Source organism: Sturnira hondurensis, unplaced genomic scaffold (assembly GCF_014824575.4).
Source record: "Sturnira hondurensis isolate 20B ecotype Veracruz unplaced genomic scaffold, ASM1482457v3 Scaffold0005329, whole genome shotgun sequence".
Lineage (NCBI taxonomy): Eukaryota > Metazoa > Chordata > Mammalia > Chiroptera > Phyllostomidae > Sturnira > Sturnira hondurensis.
Genome location: NW_028077960.1, coordinates 1385252 through 1403527, shown reverse-complemented (window position 1 = coordinate 1403527; position 18276 = coordinate 1385252). Strand labels below are relative to the sequence as shown.

The following is an 18276-nucleotide window of genomic DNA, read 5'->3' as shown; positions in this document are numbered from 1 at the left end:
GCCTCTGGTACCCACAGACGAAGAGGGCAACTGAGTCAAGCCCAGGCTGACCCCCAGCCCAGCTGCACACCACAAACGCCTGCCCAGCCTGAGGTGAGAAGCCAGTCTGTTACAGGACAGAGTGGGGTCTCCATGGGAGAAGCTGTAGGAAGGCCATTCAGGGGTGGTCTTTTCTGGTGGTACCTCCCTGTCTCCCTCCCCACATGAAGTTCAATGTAGGAGGTTTGGCAGTACAGGGCCCTGGGAGCCAGCTCAGAAGCTTGAGCATTCTTTTGAGCAACAAGGTTTCATGGCCTTGCCAGTCCATGGGTTCCTGTGTGGTATGGGAGGTCTCCAATGGTGAGCTGAAGACTCTGTCCTCGGTTCTTTCACACTGCTGCCAAAATGTGTGCATGACTCCGGGTTAGGAGGGAGTGGGGGCAAGTGGACTGAGACAGGCAGGACCCAAGAAGTGGTCAGGAGGCAGGCTCTGACCTGTAGAGTTTAATGAGGCTTCACTCCAAAATCAATGCACAGGTCCAGACATCGTCCCAGCAGGATAAAGCTCAGCTGCATGTGTGTACATGTGACAGTCACTGGCAGCCAGGTGACCTTGGCTCTGTGTGAGCAGTGGCCTCTTGGACTGTATCCTGCGGAGCAGGACACTCAGGATATGGGAGGTGACAGTTTTCACACTCCATGTCCCATATGAGAGAATGTGGAGAAACCACGGCAAGTCCCAAAGAGATGGGAAGTGGGGAGGGAGTGGGAACTGGGTTGCTGCCTGGCTTGACCCCCTGGCTTGCTTATGACCTTGGGCAAATGGCTTCTACCCTTTATCTGGGTTAATCCTCTGTCCCAGACAGGGGGGCTAAAGGTGACCTCTGTGACCCATGAGAAGGCTGCAGAGGAATTTGCTAAATAGAAGGAATGCTGGGGAAATGTTCTGCGAACAGGCTGGACAGCAATGTGGTCCCATTTTTCAGGTGAAGAAGAGCCAGGGTTCAGCAGGGCAGCAGGCCTCCAACCCCGCTCCTCAGTGACTGGGTGATGGTTTCAGTAGGTGTGATGACAGGTGTGCCTGAGGCTCAGCTGACACTGTCCTTTTAACCAGGAAGTTGGTGGGGTATGGCAGGGGGCTGAGGCCTGGGTTTTCTTACTAGGCACAAGGCCTTGCTTTGAAGTCCAGTTATCTCCATTGAAATATTCCTGCTGATCAGTCAGTCCTGGGTAGAATGAACAGCTAATTAGCCCCTCCAGTTTAACCTGTCATTGCTGCTGGGAGATTGGGAGAGAGAGAGGATGCAGTCAGGATTGTCTCAAAGGTGGTCAGGGTGATGGGAGGGGCCCAGGAGAAGGGTATCATGGAGGAAGGGTGGCCGGGCCCTGCCCTCACTCTCAGCAGGGGCCACGGCAGCCTCCCCCTGCTGCCCAGGTGGGTAGCACTGTGGAGGCTCAGCACACAGGGAGCTAGAGGGGGCCTCACTCAGAGTGGAGGCCACTCTCAGCTGGGAGCCTGGAGGCCTTGGATGAGGGGACACCTGGGCTGAGACTTAAAGGCTGTAGGATTCCTTAAAAATGTTGTGTTTTTCTGATTATTAAAGAAATGCATGTTCTCTATAGAAAAGGTGAGCCCTTGGGTGTTTTGCCCCTCAGTCTTTTACAAAATAGGTATTTATGACATAATTGGGATGAAACTGTACTGGCTTTTTTCCAACTTTCCTTTTGCACTTAATGCTATAGCAAGATCATTTTTCCATCATTAAACCCTCTTCCGTAATGTGATTTTTTTAAATGGCAGTGTCATGTTCCAGCCTTTGTGAGCCATAGCATGCTTAAGCAATTCTCCATTGTGTATTTCGATTATTTCCAGTGCCGTGTCATTATAAATACTGCCTGGATCCACCAGATGATGTATGGAGGGCTATGATGGGCAGAGAGGGCTCCGGGATGGGGAGGACCCAGCCTAAGCAAAGCTGTAGAGGCGGGGGACTTCAGAGTGTTTGGTGATGGCGTGCCCAGGACCAGGCAGGGCTGCTCGCGGGGAGCCTTGGAGGCCTGCTGAAGCCCTGAAGCCTGAGGAAGCCCAGGTTCTTCCTTGCCCTGCCTGCTCCTCTAGTGCTCCTGTGATTGGAAGAGAGGGGGGCATGGTGGCGGGGTGGGGGAAGGGCAGGCGAGACTGGGGTCCCAGATGCTATAGCTCTTGACCTCACTGGAGGGATCACACCCCCCTCTCCTTGAGAGCCCTGTCCATGTCTACTCCTTGCAGGAGGGGTGCACATGCCAGTTCCGAATCAGTGAGGCGTGTGAATCAGGCTTCCCTCATTTGTTCCCCTTGGCCGAGAGTGGAGGTGGTCCAGGTCCCTGAGAGGCAGGGAGAGAAGCTGGGGGTGGGGTGTCTTCTCCAGGAAGCTCTCCCGACCTTTGGGCCCAGCTGGGGGTCTCCTCCCCAGGACTCCGCTCCTGTGCACATCCGCTTACCCCAGCACTGCTTGCACGCTGCGTAGAATTGCTCTTAGATGTTGATTTCTTTCTCCCCACAGGCTGCCAGGGCTCTTAGGACAGATCTAGCCTGATTTTCCCCTTTGTTTCCTTGTGGCGTATACAGCTGTATGAGCATTCACAGCTGCTGCGTGAGTGCTTACTGAAGTCATTCATTAGTTCAATGGTTCATTCATCCTTCATTCGACACAGACTTGCTGAATACCTGCTGCATGTTAGGCCCTGTTCTATGTGCCTGGCATCCGTGGGTCAATAAGTTAGACCAATCATAGCCCTTATAAAGCTCCAATTCAAACAGAGTAGATAGAATAGAAGCAGATAAATAATTCATAATATAAGGCTAGGGAATAATAAGTGAAGTTGAGATAAATAAGGCAGGAAAAGGAAGTGAACATGCAGGGAAGACATTCTCTGTAGGGTGGTCAGGAAAAGTCCTCTCAGGTGAGGTGTCCTTGGCACAGAGACCGGAGAAGGGACAGGCCCCTGGAGGACTGGACAGACCTTGAGGTGGGAGTGCCTGTGGCGAAGAGGGGCTGGGACCTCGGCTGCAGGGTATGAGTAGAGGTGGTCCATGCTCATGGGGCAGGCTCTCCCCCACTGCCCTGTGATCAAAAAATGGGGTGGGTGGCAAGCCTAGAGGCTGGCAGGCCAGTTGGGAGGCCATGGCAGGGAAGAGTACCTGCCTGCAGGAGATGGACGGGTAGTGAGAGATGGGCTCTGAGAGATCAGAGTCCAAGGACTGGTAGGTAGTGGGGCCTTTGAGCTGAGCAACAGGGGGCTGAGGATGGGTTTGGAGGGGAAGGAAGAGTCCTATTGGGAGGTGTTACTTTGAGATGCCTATGGGCAGGTGGAGAGGTTGCATAGACCTGGCATGTAAGGCAAAGCTGAGGGCCAGGGTGGGCTCTGCATGTCAGGGCGGGCGTCATCAGCATCTGGAGGGGGATGTTTTAAAACCTCCGAGCCTGGACAGGCTCATGTACAGGAGGGATCTGGGCCTCGTTGCTTAAGGTGACTCTCCCCCATGGGGCACCCTGCCCATGGGCAGGCCTGTTACTTCAGCCTTGCAGACAAGCCCTCTGGATTTGCCAGGCCAGAGAAGGTGCTTCCAGCTCACCCTCCTGGCTGCTCCTTCCACATGGCCTAACGGTTGGTACTGTCATTCTGTGACATTATTCAGGACTACTGTTGGGCAGGAAGTGGGTACTGATACTGGGCCCAGTCATTTCACCCTTCCCTCCCCAAAGGGAGCCTCATCTGGTAAGTTTGGAATGCCCAGGCCCTTCTGAGCCCTGCTGGTGGTCACTACCATAAACCTGCCTTCATGTCATGTTCCTCCTCAAAATTGCTCAGGGGCTAAGGTTGAAGTCCCAGCTCCTCCTCCTGGTCATTCAAGGCATTTCACCGTCTGGTAGACGCCCACTCTTCCTGCCCGTCTTCTTTCTAACAGATGACTCCCCTCCTCCATCCTCTGCACGTACCAGGCTCAGTCTCATCTTCCATCACCTCCATCTAGAAGTCTTTTCTCGCCCCAGCCAAATCCTACCTCTTCTCGGGCATCTTCCCCGACTCCCTCACACACGATGGCCCCTTTGAGTGGCTGTTGGTACCTTTCACCTGGTGAGCTAGCTGCCTGACATTTTACTGTCATCATCCACAGCTTATCTTCATCTCCACCCTCCTCTTCCTCTGTCCCTTGTGTCTCCTGTCCACACCTGTTCCCCATCCCCATGCACTATTGTCAGTGCTCTTCCCCAATGGAATCCTGCTCAACCCATGGAGCTCTCTGCGCAGGGTGCCCAAGCCTAGCTCCGTATCAGGATCACAAAGGGAGGTCATTAAAGAGAGGGATCCTCAGGGGCCCACCAGGACCTCCCCTGATTCAGTCAGGGGTGTCATTCAGCTAGGAGTCTGGGTGGTTAATAGGCTTCATAGTCACGCTGGTGATCTGCCGGCCCAACTCAGACTCCTGCTTGGAGAGTACAGCTGTCCTTGTACACCTGCAGGGATGCTGACCTCCCTCTCCCCAGGGACACCCAGGCCCTGGAGGCAGCTCTGAGGTAGAGAAAGCTCTTTTTTTGTGCTGACCAAGCTGAACCTGCCTGCCTGCAGCCTTCATGGAGGTGTAGGCTCCCCATGGGGCAGGGGCCGTACTTGGCACCTGGGAGCTCTCCTTTCCTCCTCCCAGGGCCCAGTGTGGGGGAGGCCTGGCACGTAGTGAGAACTCAGGCAATGTCTGTGGCTTGACAGAGGGAGGACTTGCCTCTGTCTACCTCTGCCTGCCCAGAGTAACTCTCTCTACTGAGACTGTGGCTGCAGCCACATTGGCCAGCCCTTGGTATGTCTGTCGGTCTAGCCATCGCCATGTGTGTCGGGGACTTTGGCCTTGTCAGAGCATGTACCATTCTTCATCTCCTCTCATCCTGGTCACAGCCATGTGGAAGGTGGATGCTGTTAACCCATTCATTCTTCCAACAAGCATTTATGGAGCACCTACTGTGTGCTGGGGATGATGGGAGCAAGTCAAGATTTAGAGGAGGGTGAGGGCTTGTCGAAGTGTCACACAACTGCTAACAGCCTGAGTCGGCACCGAAGCCCGGGTCTGCAGGTTTATTAATTTGCTAGGTCTGCTGTAACAAAATATTTTATCACCAACGGGGTGACTTAAACAGAAATGTATTGTCTCATTGTTCTAGAGCAGGGGCGTCAAACTCATTTTAACCGGGGGCCATGTCAGCCTTGTGGTTGCCTTCAAAGGGCCTAACATGTAATGTTAGGACTGTATACCTGTAACTGCTCCTTAACAGTTAAGCAAGAGCTCGTTGCTGCTTCTGGGCAGAAACAAGGTGACAAGGTGGAGGCTGGATTTGGCCCGTGGGCCTTGTGTTTGCCACCTGTGTTCTAGAGGCTTGAAATCTGAGGTCAAGGTATCAGCAGGGCTCATTCCTTCTGACGGCTTTGAGGGATGATCTGTGCTAGGCCCTCCCTCTCTCCTTGGCTTATAAATGGCTGTCTTCCTCGGTCTCCCATGCCCACACGGTGTTCTCCCTGTGTGCATGTCTGTGTCCAAATCTCCCCTTCTATAAGGACATAAACCATATTGGATTAGGGATCCACCCAATGCCAAAATGACCTCATTGTAATTAGCTAATTATATTTGCAAAGGCCCAATTTCCAGATAAGCTCACATTCTGAGGCAATGGTGCTTAGAACTACAACATATAAATTTTGGGGTGGAGCGGGGCACACAATTCAACTCCTCATGGTTAGACCTGGGATTTCCAAAGCAGTGCACAAGTGCTAGGGAGCATCTCATGCCTCCAGGTGCAAGAGGGGAGGTGGGGCTGCTTAAGCTGTCAGGGATGGAGAGGAGATTCCTGTGTCAGGGCCATGATCGTGGCTCTTGGAGGTCTGTTTCAGCCAGGATGTTAATCTGGACCCAGGAACAGCCTCATCCCTGTACCTGCTGGAAGGCAGGTGTGCACGATCAGGGTGGGAGGAGAAATTCCTGGGGCTCCGCACCCCTAGCCTGGTGATCTGGGGCAGTGGCTTTCACTTCTGGGCCTCAGTCTACTTCCCTGTGAATGGGGGTCCATCCTGCCTGCCTGTGAGAGAATGAATAGGTCTTTGCTTTTGTTCATTTTCATGTATTCACCCTGCAGACATGTATTCAGTGTGGCTGTTTGCTGGGCACTGTGCTGTCCCCAGGGACACAGAGATGAGATGCTCGTGCCCCTGGCCCTTATCAATGTAATAAACATCAAACCTGTAAGAATTTTTATGAGTTATTTGAGCCAAACTGACAGCAATTGCTTGGAAGGAAAATCTCAATGGATTGAGAAAATGCTCAGGAAACTGGCAGTTTTACCACTTAACTCTATATGTAGGAATCAAAGGAGGAGGCGTGAGGGGGTTGTATGAAATTCACTGGTGATAGATTAGGGAGGTGGGAGAAAGCAAAGAGGGTACGGGGGGAATCCCTGGGACTAGATAAAAAGTACAATAAATAGACACATCTTTTACATTGGTAGGTAGCAGTTAACAATCAACGTTATAACAATAACAGTGAGGGGATTTGTGGTCTCTACTCTTTGGAGGTGGGCAGGAAATTACTTTGATATTCCAAAGGTGTGTTATCTGGTCTGTGATCATAGTTCCACCACCCCCCTCCCCCGCCGCAAAAGAAAGGAAAAAAGAAAAAGACAACAGGCAGGGTCAGTTAAGGTAAAGAGTGACCTTTGTTAAGGAAAAATACCAGCCTAGGACATGACTGCCCTCCTTGACATGCTGTTTGTTACTTAGAAAGCTTTAATTTCAGACCATCCTATGTGGTTACTTTCTGCCTCTGAGTTTGTAAGCCTGTCATGCAGGCCTCCCCCGAGCGTGTCAGTTTACTGGGTGGCCCCTTTTCCCTGTCCACACCCTCAGTACATCTGCAGGCCATGGGTGGGCCGGCAGGTGAAGGCAGCACTTGGGGTTATGCCCACTCTGGAGCCAGACTACCTGGATCCAGTCTCAGCTCTGCCTGTTGCTACAGGTGTGAATTTAGGCCATTTCCTTAAGCTCTGAGGACCGCAGATTCTTTGTCAGTGAATTGGGAATACAACTAACATCTACCTCGTGTGGATTAAGTTATTGAATAGGTTGGTGCTTATGGAATGTTTAGAGTCAAGTCTGGCACATAGTAAATGCTCAGCCGATGTAAGTCTAAGTCCTCAACTGCGGGGCAGCACTGAGTGTCAGGTAGGGTCTGTAGTCCCCGCCCGGCCTGGGTGCCCTGCCTGCCTGTTAACCCTCTAGCCATTTACCACCCTTTGCTCCAAGGGCACTTTGGGGACGGGGTAGTGAGGGGGATGTGAAGCAGGCGTGCCCACAGGGAGAGGTTGGAGGCCTTCTCCCAGTCACGGGTAGGAATCTGGGGGTCTGTGCAGGTGGGGCGGAACACTTGCCACTCCTGCCTCTGTCCCGTGAGGGAGGGGTACCCAGGAATACCCAGGAACCAGGTGCTTGACTTTGTTAGTCTTTGTGTTAGTTGGCAGATTTTGGGGAGAGGAGATGGTAGGGAAGCAAAATTAAAATTCCTCTGTGAGAAGTTAACAACTTCCTAATTAAAAAACTCTTATTTGTGAGATGCTGCCTCAGAGGCCTTTTCTTATCAAGAGGCTCTTCTGAATAATAAAAGGGCTTGAGCTGGGGTTAGAGAGACCTATTGGAGCCCAAGCTGTAGATGAAAGGGTGGGGCCCTGAGGATGGGCCCCAGGGCCTTGAGAACTGTGGCCATGATTGGGGCTAAACTGCTGCTCCTATTTGCTTAGCAGTAGGGGTGGGGGTTGGCACGGAGAGGGCAAAGACGGATGGAGGTGCTAACCCCCACTCCCTGCAGCCCATAGCTCCTTCCGGCCCCAGCCTGAATCACACACACAGGTGCCCATCACCAGGGACCCATCGTCTCCCACAACTCACCCTCTGCTCGCTCTTCCGTTCAGACCAGGACGGAGCTGGGCGGAGGCTGGGGTGTGCTTGCCACAGCTGCAGTGGTACACGCCTGGCCTGGAGTTTGGGCTCAGGAGCAGCCAGTCTGGATGGGGGCTAGCATCCTCTTGGCTTCTGAGACCCTAGGCTTCCTGGTACCCATACCATGCCCGCTGTTCTGACCCAGCTGGCCAGCTGACATCCTGGGTANGGCCATGATTGGGGCCAAACTGCTGCTCCTATTTGCTTAGCAGTAGGGGTGGGGGTTGGCACGGAGAGGGCAAAGACGGATGGAGGTGCTAACCCCCACTCCCTGCAGCCCATAGCTCCTTCCGGCCCCAGCCTGAATCACACACACAGGTGCCCTCCACCAGGGACCCATCGTCTCCCACAGCTCACCCTCTGCTCGCTCTTCCGTTCAGACCAGGACGGAGCTGGGCGGAGGCTGGGGTGTGCTTGCGACAGCTGCAGTGGTACACGCCTGGCCCGGAGTTTGGGCTCAGGAGCAGCCAGTCTGCATGGGGGCTAGCATCCTCTTGGCTTCTGAGACCCTAGGCTTCCTGGTACCCATACCATGCCCGCTGTTCTGACCCAGCTGGCCAGCTGACATCCTGGGTATGCTGTTGTTGCTGTTTGGTGGGGTGTCCGCTTGCCTTTTAGCCTGGTGTCCCCACCCAATGCTACCTAGCTGTTTTCCTGGGAGACCAGATCTTTTCCGCTTGGGGCTAGATGTCCCGAGAGAGGTGCATCCTCAGATCCTGCTGGGGTAAGCCAGCGTAGTGCAGCGGAGTGCCCAAAATGTGGAGGCAGTTATTACCGGAATCCCACTTTCAGGTGAGGGGGCAGAGAGAGGCTCAGTGAAGTGTGGTGACCCCTTAACACAGAGAGGGATTCCTGCTAAAAGGTGTATCTCTTCCCATGTCCCCTGAGGCCTTCCAGTTCACCTAGCAGAGAGGAACTGGAGGTGACATTGGCCAAGGCCCTCCACTCAGTGGGCAGTCCAGGCCTTTACCCAAGGCCCCACAGGGTCCACCCTGAAGAATTACAAGGGCCATTTGAGGAGACTTTGCCATAGTCCAGGCAGTGGCTCCGCTGTCCAGGTGGTATGGAGGGTGGCAGGACTATTTTCAGCCCACACCTGCCATCCCTGTACCTCCTCCCCCAGTGTCCTACTTTCCTCTGGAACCACAGGCAACCTGTGTAAATACCCAGAACTGAGAGCCAGCCACTCCAAAATGTCAGCCAGCCATGTAGGCCTTCCCAGGAGTCTGGGGTTTTTTACCCGATAGGGGCCTAAGTGGGTCTGCCCAGGGCCAGCTGTAGTGTGTGGGTTCTTGACTCTGTGTAGGAAAGATTTCACAACACGAGTCCTCATTTAATAAATGGGGATCCATTTATTAAAGCTGGGGACACTCAAACAAGGAAGGGCTTAGCACAGAAGAAGCAACAGGACAGCCTAGGCCGGGCTGCCTTAGCTCACTGGGAAGTCAGAGACAAGGGGGCTTTGGGGACAGGTTCAGGGGATCAGCCTGGGACAAGCTGCCACCGCCCACTGCCTTAGCGTTTAGGAGACTGTGCCTGTGGGGGAAGAAGTGGGGGGAGAGGAGAGGGAAGGGAATGGCACAGGCTGTTCCCCAGAGGGAGGGCGTGCTGGTTGCTGGATCCTTTGTCTTGAAGTCTTTATCCCCTTTTCACTGCCAGGAATCTGAGGGCAGGTCTCAGGGTAGGGTTTCAGCAGAAGACTCATCTGTTCTCCAGATGTCCCCTTCAGGGTCATGGTCTCCTCTGATTGGTCAGTGGTAGGCAGAGGGTCTTCAGTCATTGCAATCGGTGCTGGTGTCGCCTACCTGGTTTTGCTGATTTTCTGGGCCTGGAACTGACATACATCTGAGGCCTAGTTGTCATCTCCCAGGAGGAAAGGCCGGGGAGAAGAGGTTATCCTGGGGGTGAGGTCTTCGTTTCCTCAGTTTGGTCCCCTGCCTTCTGTCCTGGTGACCCTCGGCACCAGCTGTAAATTGCTCAGCAGTAAGTTGCTTGGCCACGTGTCTAGTTTCTCTGTTCCACCTGCAAAGGGATTTTCCTAGCTTGTGCTTCCTGTCTCAGGGTTAGGGCAATGGGGAGAAGCTGACGTACTGGTTGGGAACAGGGAGGGGGACATCCAGCGGCCCAGGAGAGGGTGGGCCACCAGGGAGGGCAAGGTGGGTCCTGCAGACCCTGTGAAGGGGTGTTCTGAACATGCGTTCTGATCAGGCTGGGAGCTGAGGGACTTGGTATTCAAGTTCTGGTCCTGCCACTTACTGTCTGTGTGGCCTTCAGCAAGTGACCCCATTTCTCTGGACCTCAGTTTCCTCCTGTGGGGCACAGACAACAGTGGAACTGAGGTGGTCTCATGGAACAGCATGTGTGGACTGCAGGGCTGGTGGGTCATGGACGTGGACTGTGGATTTGGTGGGGCTGGTTCACTTCCAAGCGCTACCGCTGGGCAAGTGCTTTGCTTCTCTTAATGTCTTTGTCTCCAGCTGCACAGTGGGCATAATGATACCCATCTCACAGAGGTGTGCTCTCCAGGGGTGTGTACTCCGTCCTTGGGAGTCCTGTTCCCACTCCCCTGAATCATTTAATGAGCCTGTCCTTCTTGAATACCCAATGGGCTTTGCCTGGGCTTGGTGGCCACAAAGTGAGTAGGTGATATGGTCTCTGCCTTTGTGTAGCAACCTGAAGTTAGAAATGTTGTGAGCCCCAGGAAAGGAAAGGATGTAAGGGCTAGAAAAGTTAGGCAGGGCTTCCTGGAGGAGGTGGGACCTTAGTGTACGAGAGGATTAGGGGAGGGTGTGGGGCAAGGGAGGGGTATAGAGAGGGCAAGGCTGGTTGGGAATTATGTGAGCAAGCGCAGGCCAGGGTGTGAGCTCCTGAGAACAGGCTCTAGGGTGTTGGATGTGGAACCGCAGGTGCAGTCAGGGCCCAGAGGAGCCTTGGTGGGGGGTGGGGGACTAGGAGCTGGGAATGGGACAGTTGTCTTCTGACGTCGGGCAGGGTGGCGACCACCATGTGGCCTGGATCCCAGCACAGAGCTTGATAGGGAGCCTGTGAGGAGGCTGGGATTCGGTGTAGGGTCTGTGCACAGACAGGACTCCCCGGGCTCTGGAGCCTTGGGTGGGAGGTATGAGGCCTGGCGCAAACTCCGGGAGGAGGCAGGTGGCAGCTGTCCCTACTGGCAGGATGGGCCTGTAGGGAGGTGGAGGTCAGCCAGGATTAAGGAACCAGGTGGTCTGGCTTCTCAAGAGCCAAGAGACAGAGAAGTAGGAGGGGTCTGTAGTGGATTTGGAGGGCCTGGAGACTCATGCTTATCCAATACCAGTTGTGCCAGGCCCTGAGTCAGACTCGCTATGAACTTGGCTTGGACAACAACCCAGAATAGGGGTGGCATTTAGTCTCATCCCAAGGAGTTGAAAATGAGACTCAGAGGCTAATGATTCACTCTCCCTGGGTCGTACTGTAAACCTGAACTCCAGACTTCTTGCGTTTTCAGGGGATCCACACTATTCCCCAGGACTCTGGTTGGTAGAGGCGATGACCTCCCAGACTTCCCTGGGTGGCTCAGTACAGGGACACCCAAATATGCAGTCTTCCCTGGCTTTGTCTTTCTTGGGGAGGCTCAGAGAGGTTGAGGGTGTGCCCCAATGCCGTACAGCACAGGATCTGCACTTGCTGGCTCCTCCCCTCCCCCACCCTGGGGTCTGGTGGCCCCCGCCAGGTCCTCCCAGGTCTGAGGGCAGAGGGTGTCTTTCCAGCCATAAGTCTCCTCATTGCTCTTAGCCACTAAGGGAGGCTTTTTTTTCAATATAGTTTATTGATTATGCTATTACAGTTGTCCTATTTCCCCCCCTTCACTCCCCTCCACCCTGCACACCCTCTCCCACCCACATTCCCCCCCTTTAGTTCATGTCCATGTGTTATACTTATAAGTTCTTTAGCTTCTATTTTCTATTTTTTACCTACCATCTATGCTACTTATTCTATGTACCTTTCCCCTCTCTCCTCCTCCCACTCCCCTGTTGCTAACCCTCCATGTGATCTCCATTTCTGTGGTTCTGTTCCTGTTCTATTATTTGCTTAGTTTGTTTTTGTTTTTGTTTTAAATGTGAGATTTTTTTTTAAGGTTGTTAATAATTGTGAGTTTACTGTCATTTTACTGTACATGTTTTTTATCTTCTTTTTCTTAGATAAATCCCTTTAACATTTCACATAATAAGGGCTTGGTGATGATGAACTCCTTTAACTTGACCTTATCTGAGAAGAACTTTATCTGCCCTTCGATTCTAAATGATAGCTTTGCTGGATAGAGCAATCTTGGATGTAGGTCCTTGCCTTTCATGACTTCGAATACTTCTTTCCAGCCCCTTCTTGCCTGCAAGGTCTCTTTTGAGAAATCAGCTGACAGTCTGATGGGAACTCTTTGTAGGTAAGTGTCTCCTTATCTCTTGCTGTTTCTAGAATTCTCTCCTTCATTTTAATATTGGATATTGTAATTATGATGTGCCTTGGTGTGTTCCTCCTTGAGTCCATCTTCTTTGGGACTCGGAGCTTCCTGTACTTCCTGGAAGTCTATTTCCTTTGCCAGACTGGGGAAGTTCTCCTTTATTATTTGTTCAAATACCTTTTCACATGTTGCTCTTTCTCTTCTCCTTCTGGAACCACTATAATTGTGGTGTTGCAATGTTTAAAGATGTCCTGGAGGTTCCTAAGCCTCTCCTCATTTTTTTGAATTCTTGTTTCTTCTGTTTGGTTGTTTCTTTCTTCCTTCTGGTTTACTTCATTGATTTGAGTCTCAGTTTTTTTCCCACCACTCTTGGTTCCCTGTGTGCATTTTCCTTTATTTCACTTAGCATAGCCTTCATTTTTTCATCTAATTTGTGACCAAATTCTTCCAATTCTGTGAGCATCCCAATCACCAGTGCTTTGAACTGTGCATCTGATAGGTTGGCTATCTCTTTGTTGCTTAGTTGTATTTTTTCTGGAGCTTTGATCTTTTCTTTCATTTGGGCCGGGTTTTTTTGTCTTCATGTGCCTGTGATGTAGTGAGGGGCGGAGCCTTAGGTGTTCACCCAGGTGGGGAAACCCAGTTGCTGGGTTGTGGTGCTGTATGTGGGGCAGGGGTCTGAGATGGAACAATGGCATTTGCTCTGCTTTCTGCCAGATTTTAGTCACTTCTGCCATTTCCCCCAAGCAAACTGGGCCCTTCTGGTGCTGATTCCTGGGTAGGTGGGTTTGTGTACATTCTAGGATCCTGTGGGTCTCTCCAGTGAACTCTTGTGTGAGACTGGGAGTTTCTCCCGGCACCTCAACCCCCACAGGTGTTTTCAATTGGTGTTTTGAGGCTTTATTTCCTGTGCTGGGACCCTGGGTTGTGAGGTCTGTTTTGCTCCCTGGTTTTGCCTGGTTTATCTGTGCTGAAATGTGGGACCACCAGGTCTGCCAGCGGCCTTGCATGCTGTGCCCCTCCACAGTCCGCCACCTCGCTGGGTCCACCTGCTGCCGCCTGTGTACCCAGGTCCGCCAGCTGTCGCTTTGCTGTGAGTCCACTCTGCTCAGTCGCCTGACTCTGGTCTGGATAAATGTTTCTTCTTTTACTCCTTGGTTGTCAGACTTCCATTTGGACTTCCATACAGTTCAATTTTCTGTCAGTACTGGTTGTTTTTTGTTTCTAAATTGTGTTGGCCTTCTTTTGGTTGTGCGAGGAGGCACAGTGTGTCTACCTGTGCCTCCATCTTGGTCAGAAGTCCAAACTATCACCTGAGGGACGCTTTAAAATCTCACCCCAAATTAAAACTTATGAGTGCTTCAGAACAATGAAAATTTCCCTCATAAAGTAGGAGGTCCACTCAGGCATGTCCTGAATGAATGGAGTGACTTTCGGGATTAATCCAGGATGTATGGGAGGGTGCCCAGCCAGAAAAAGTGTGGATGGGTATTGTAGCAAATTGTTAGCTCAAAAGACAAATAATCCTTAGTGTGCGTGGGCTGCAGGTATAAGACACCTTTGCTCCTTCTGCTTGCCGTGGGGATCCCTCATTAGCTGATCCTGAGCAGGGACTCTGGACCTTCTGTTGATGACCTTCCAATCTCATAAGCCAGTCTGAGTGGGAGTGGATGGGTTCTGAATCTGTTCTTAGAACCTCTGAAGGTCTCTGGAGTCCTGCCACCTTCCCTGCCTGTTCCTTGGCCATGTCAGGGAGGGTGCCTCCTCTCCTGTGATGTGGGCCACCTCTTCCTCTTGGACCTTGAGACTCAGGCCTGCCCATTCCTCCACCTCAGACTACCTGGGGAGTCTGCCTACCTCAGTTTACCTGTCTGGGGCTTGGCCAGCTGCTCCTTCCCAGCTGCCTTACTTCAGGCGGTGGCCAGAGGGGGCAGCATTGCTTTTCTGGGCCAGTTCTCTCAGCTGCCTGAAAGTGTCTTTGTGCTGAACCTGGGGGAAGGGGAGGCCAAGCCACTTCACACTTGGGAACATGTAGGGACATCCAGGTTGAGGTGGAAAGAACAAAGAGAGACATCCCGTGTTCCACTGCCCACCCCCAGCTTGGGGTGTGGCCAGCCCAGAGACGGGAGCACTGCTTTCTGATCAGGCAAGTCTGAATGGGGGTCCCGGCTCCCCACTTTCTGACTATGGGACCCAGGCAGCTCCCATAATCTTTCTGGCTTCCTCATCTGTAAGAGTGGGATTCTTTTTATCATCATCATCATATGGTGTTTTTGAGAACATGATCTCATTCACCCAGACAAGGGTCCTAGGAGGTGGGGGTCTTGTTACTGTCCTCATTATGCAGATGAGGAAACCGAGGCTCAGAGAGGTCGAGTGAATTTCACTGAGTGGCTGGGCCAGGGCTCAGACCTGGATCTCTGATCCCCTGTAGGTGCTCCATGAACTTGTTTAGAGAAAAGAACTCAGACCCCAGGTGCTGCCTCGTATCCATCTGCTCCCTTTCCTTAACTGAGGAGGTTCTGAGGCCTTTCAGAGACTGGGGCAGGGAGGCCTGGCCTTCTTGTCAACACCCTCCTCTGGCTTAGAGCTGACCTGCCTTTTCATTCATTATGTATTCACTTATCAAGTGTTTATGAAACATCCATTAAGTGCCAGGTGCTGTTGCAGGTTCTGAGGGTCCAGCAGCTAGAAGGTTATACAGACTGTTCCTGCTTTCAGGTGGGTTTCGTTTTGTGGGTGTGACAGCGAGCCAAAGTGCAAATAATTTGGATAACAGCAGACTATGGTGGGTTTGAGAGGGAAATAAACAGGGTGATGAAAGAGGGTGGCTGAGGTTGGCAAATCAGCTTTGGAGGGGAAGGTCTGGGCAGTCCTTCCTTGAAGAGGTGACACTGAAGCTGGGAGACCTAAAGTCTGAGCAGAACTGGCCTCCAGGAGGGCTGAGCAGCCAGGGAGAGGCCTGGGGGTGGGGAAGAATTGGGTGTGTTTGAAGACCAGGAGGAGGAGGGCAGCATGGCTGGTAGGTGAGGAGTGAGGGAGAGAGGGAGGGGAGGGGGGGGAAAGGAGGCCTTGGCGGCTCTCCTGAGGAGCAGCTTTTACTCAGAGCAGGGTGGGACGCTAAGCAGGAGACCGATGGGATCTGATCTGTGCATTTCAAACTCTGTGCTGACCACCATTGAGAGAGAATTAGATTGGAGTCTAAGGCAAGGAAAGCAGGGAGCCTGGTGGGAAGGGGTGCTGGGTCTGGAAGGGAGAGTCAGGGTTATGGCTTGAGACTGGCCTTGGGATGGGAAGGCTGAGGTCAGGGGAGGTCATTTTAGCCTGAGCAGCAAGATACAGGGTAGCACTGTTGTCTGAAATGGGGGCCTGGGCCATGTGGAAGGCTGACAAACCTTGTTTGGACTTGATCAGTGTGAGGTGCCAAGGAGCCATCCAGTCAGGACCTCCTGTGTATCTGTAGACACTCTCAAGACATCTTCTCTCATCTGTTAACACTGGCTCCAAGGTCAAAGGCTTTGCCGTTATGTGTTGGGTCATCTGGTTGCTAAGTTCATTTTTCACATGAGGAAACCAAGGCCTCACCTCAGTCCTGCAACTGCACGCGGCCTCCCTCTGACCTCTGGCATCTACAGGAAATAGCGAGAAGTGTCACTTCCCCCCGAGTGACACTTCACTGGGAGATGGCAAGAGGGCTTGGGGGGCTCAGGCACTGTCTCCTGTCGATGCCGTGTGTGCCTGTGTGCATGTCCATGTGAGCCTGCTGCCCTCGGGCCCGTTAGCAAACAGAAATAAATTAACAAGTATTCAACCCACCAAATGTTCCTTCTGTTCTGTGTAATAGAGCGCAGGAGCAGGATTTTCCCCCGGAGCAGACTGCCACAGCCGAACCTGCTCCTCCAAAAACTGCTTGAAATTCTGGTCTGCTTGTTGATTTCGGGTCCCTTCCCTTTCTGCCTCCTGACCCTCATCCCCAGGCTGCCTCCCTCCGCCTTCCCTGTGATGGGCCTCAGAGTAGGGGGAGGAACCGGGGTGGGGGTGGGGAGCAGCAGCACCCGCCAGGGGCACAGAGGCGCAGAGGCACAGAGTGTAAGGGGCTTTTGATGTGCTGAGTGTGAATTAAATGTCCAGGGTTGAAAGAAAGGACCTATGGCCTCCTGTGGAGGCTGTCACAGACATGTTGTGTGACCTTGGGCAAGTCACTGCCCCTTCTGGACTTCAGTTTATTTACCCCTGGCAAAATAGGGCTGATCACATTCACCATCCCATGTGGACACACCTCGTGCACAGAGCGCTGTGTAAGTGCGAACCGCCTTCTGAGGACACTGTTCAGGGAATGGGCGCCTGCCTCCCCGAGGCTTTTCTGTGCAGCCTTTGGACTCAGGGACTGTTGCCTGCTTCTGAAATCCTCTAGGGCACTTGCAACATTCTTAAATTAATTCTAATCCACTTTAATTAACCATGTCAGAAAAATGTGTATTTATAGACCTTTTCTCTCTGTGCACATCCTGATCACTTCTGCTGTTTGGAGCCCGGGTTTTCGCTCTCAGGCAGCCCCTCAGGGGTGGCAGTCTGGGTGGGAGGAGGTCAGCACACTGACTCTTGGCCAGCTCAGGCCAGGCTGTTGCCTTTAGTGGAGGCGGAAGAAGGAAGCTGGAATCTGGTGCTAAGGAGCCATAAAATTCCGGCCTTTCCCCCTGTCTAAGGGGTCTGCTGTGCTTTGTGGAAGATCCAAAGTCCCATCAACCCTTCAGCTGCCTCTGTGGTCCTCGCAGGCTTTGTAGGCTGAAGTAAGGATGGTCTGTGGCCGTGTGGTTATAGGTTCCGCCAGTGTGATCTGGCCCGCCTCCAGCCCTAGGATTGCCCAACACCTTGTCTCTTCAAGGAAGCTCTCTTTGACTTTGCCATTTGTCTTAGTTTGCTCAGCTGCTATAACAAAAACCCAGACTGGATGGCTTAATCAATAGTAGTTTGTTCTCACAGTTCTGGAGGCTGGAAGTCTGAGGTCAGGGTGCCAGAATGATTGGGTTCTGGTGACAACTCTCTTCCTGGCTTGCAGATAGCCACCTTCTAGCTATGTCCTCATGTGGCAGAGAGAGAGAGAATTTGGGTATCTTATTTTATCACAGCCCTAGCCCCACTGATTAGTGCTTCACCCTTATGACTTCATCTAATCTTAATTCCTTCAAATGCAGTCACTCGGGGGGTTAAGGCATCAACATATGGGCTTTCGGGGACACAGTTTGATTCATAGTGTCATCTCTGCACTCCTGTCCCCTGGCTACATTGAAGCCACATAGTCTAGCATTTGTTGCAAACTGTGGTCTCCCCAGGTCTCCTCCCAACATGGTCCTGGACGTATGGGGGCTCTAAAATGGCATGCTGACTTAACCTGCTTCCTGGCTGAGGCCACAACTGGGGGAGATTCCAGGTCCTTCTCCTGGCGTGTGAAGGTGAGCTCCATACCCCCACCCCTTCCACATCCAGTCTGCCTGTTGGCATCTGGGGTGGGGAAGCCATGTCTTCTTCTTCGGTGGCCCACCATTGCCTACAGGCAAGAGTTCGACCCCCTTGGCCTGCTTTCTAAGGCTCTTGAAACTTAGCGCCTGCTCAGCCCGTTTAGTCTCACTTCCTGCCCCCTCCATTGTCCCAAGAACATGTCTTACTATTTCGTTTCCTGGTTTTGTACTAGTGTTCCTTCTGCCAGGTGTGAAGTTGTCCCCTCATCTAGCCAGTGAACTCCTTCCTACTTATTTCTTCCAAACCCTCCTCAGCAAAGCTCCTCGGGCTGAGTTCGGCCTTCCCTTCTTTGAACTCCAGAGGCAGTCTGGGCTTCCCTGCCGTAG

At 52.6% G+C, this 18276-nt stretch overlaps 1 protein-coding gene across 1 annotated transcript in view; it reads left to right on the top strand.

Annotated features, from left to right (window-relative positions):
- The window catches only part of LINGO1 (leucine rich repeat and Ig domain containing 1), a 182089-nt gene continuing 163813 nt past the window's right edge, over nucleotides 1–18276 (top strand). The window contains exon 1 of the mRNA XM_037046973.1: nucleotides 1–93. The gene's annotated coding sequence lies outside the window, so the exon portion shown is untranslated. The remainder of the gene's footprint in view (nucleotides 94–18276) is intronic.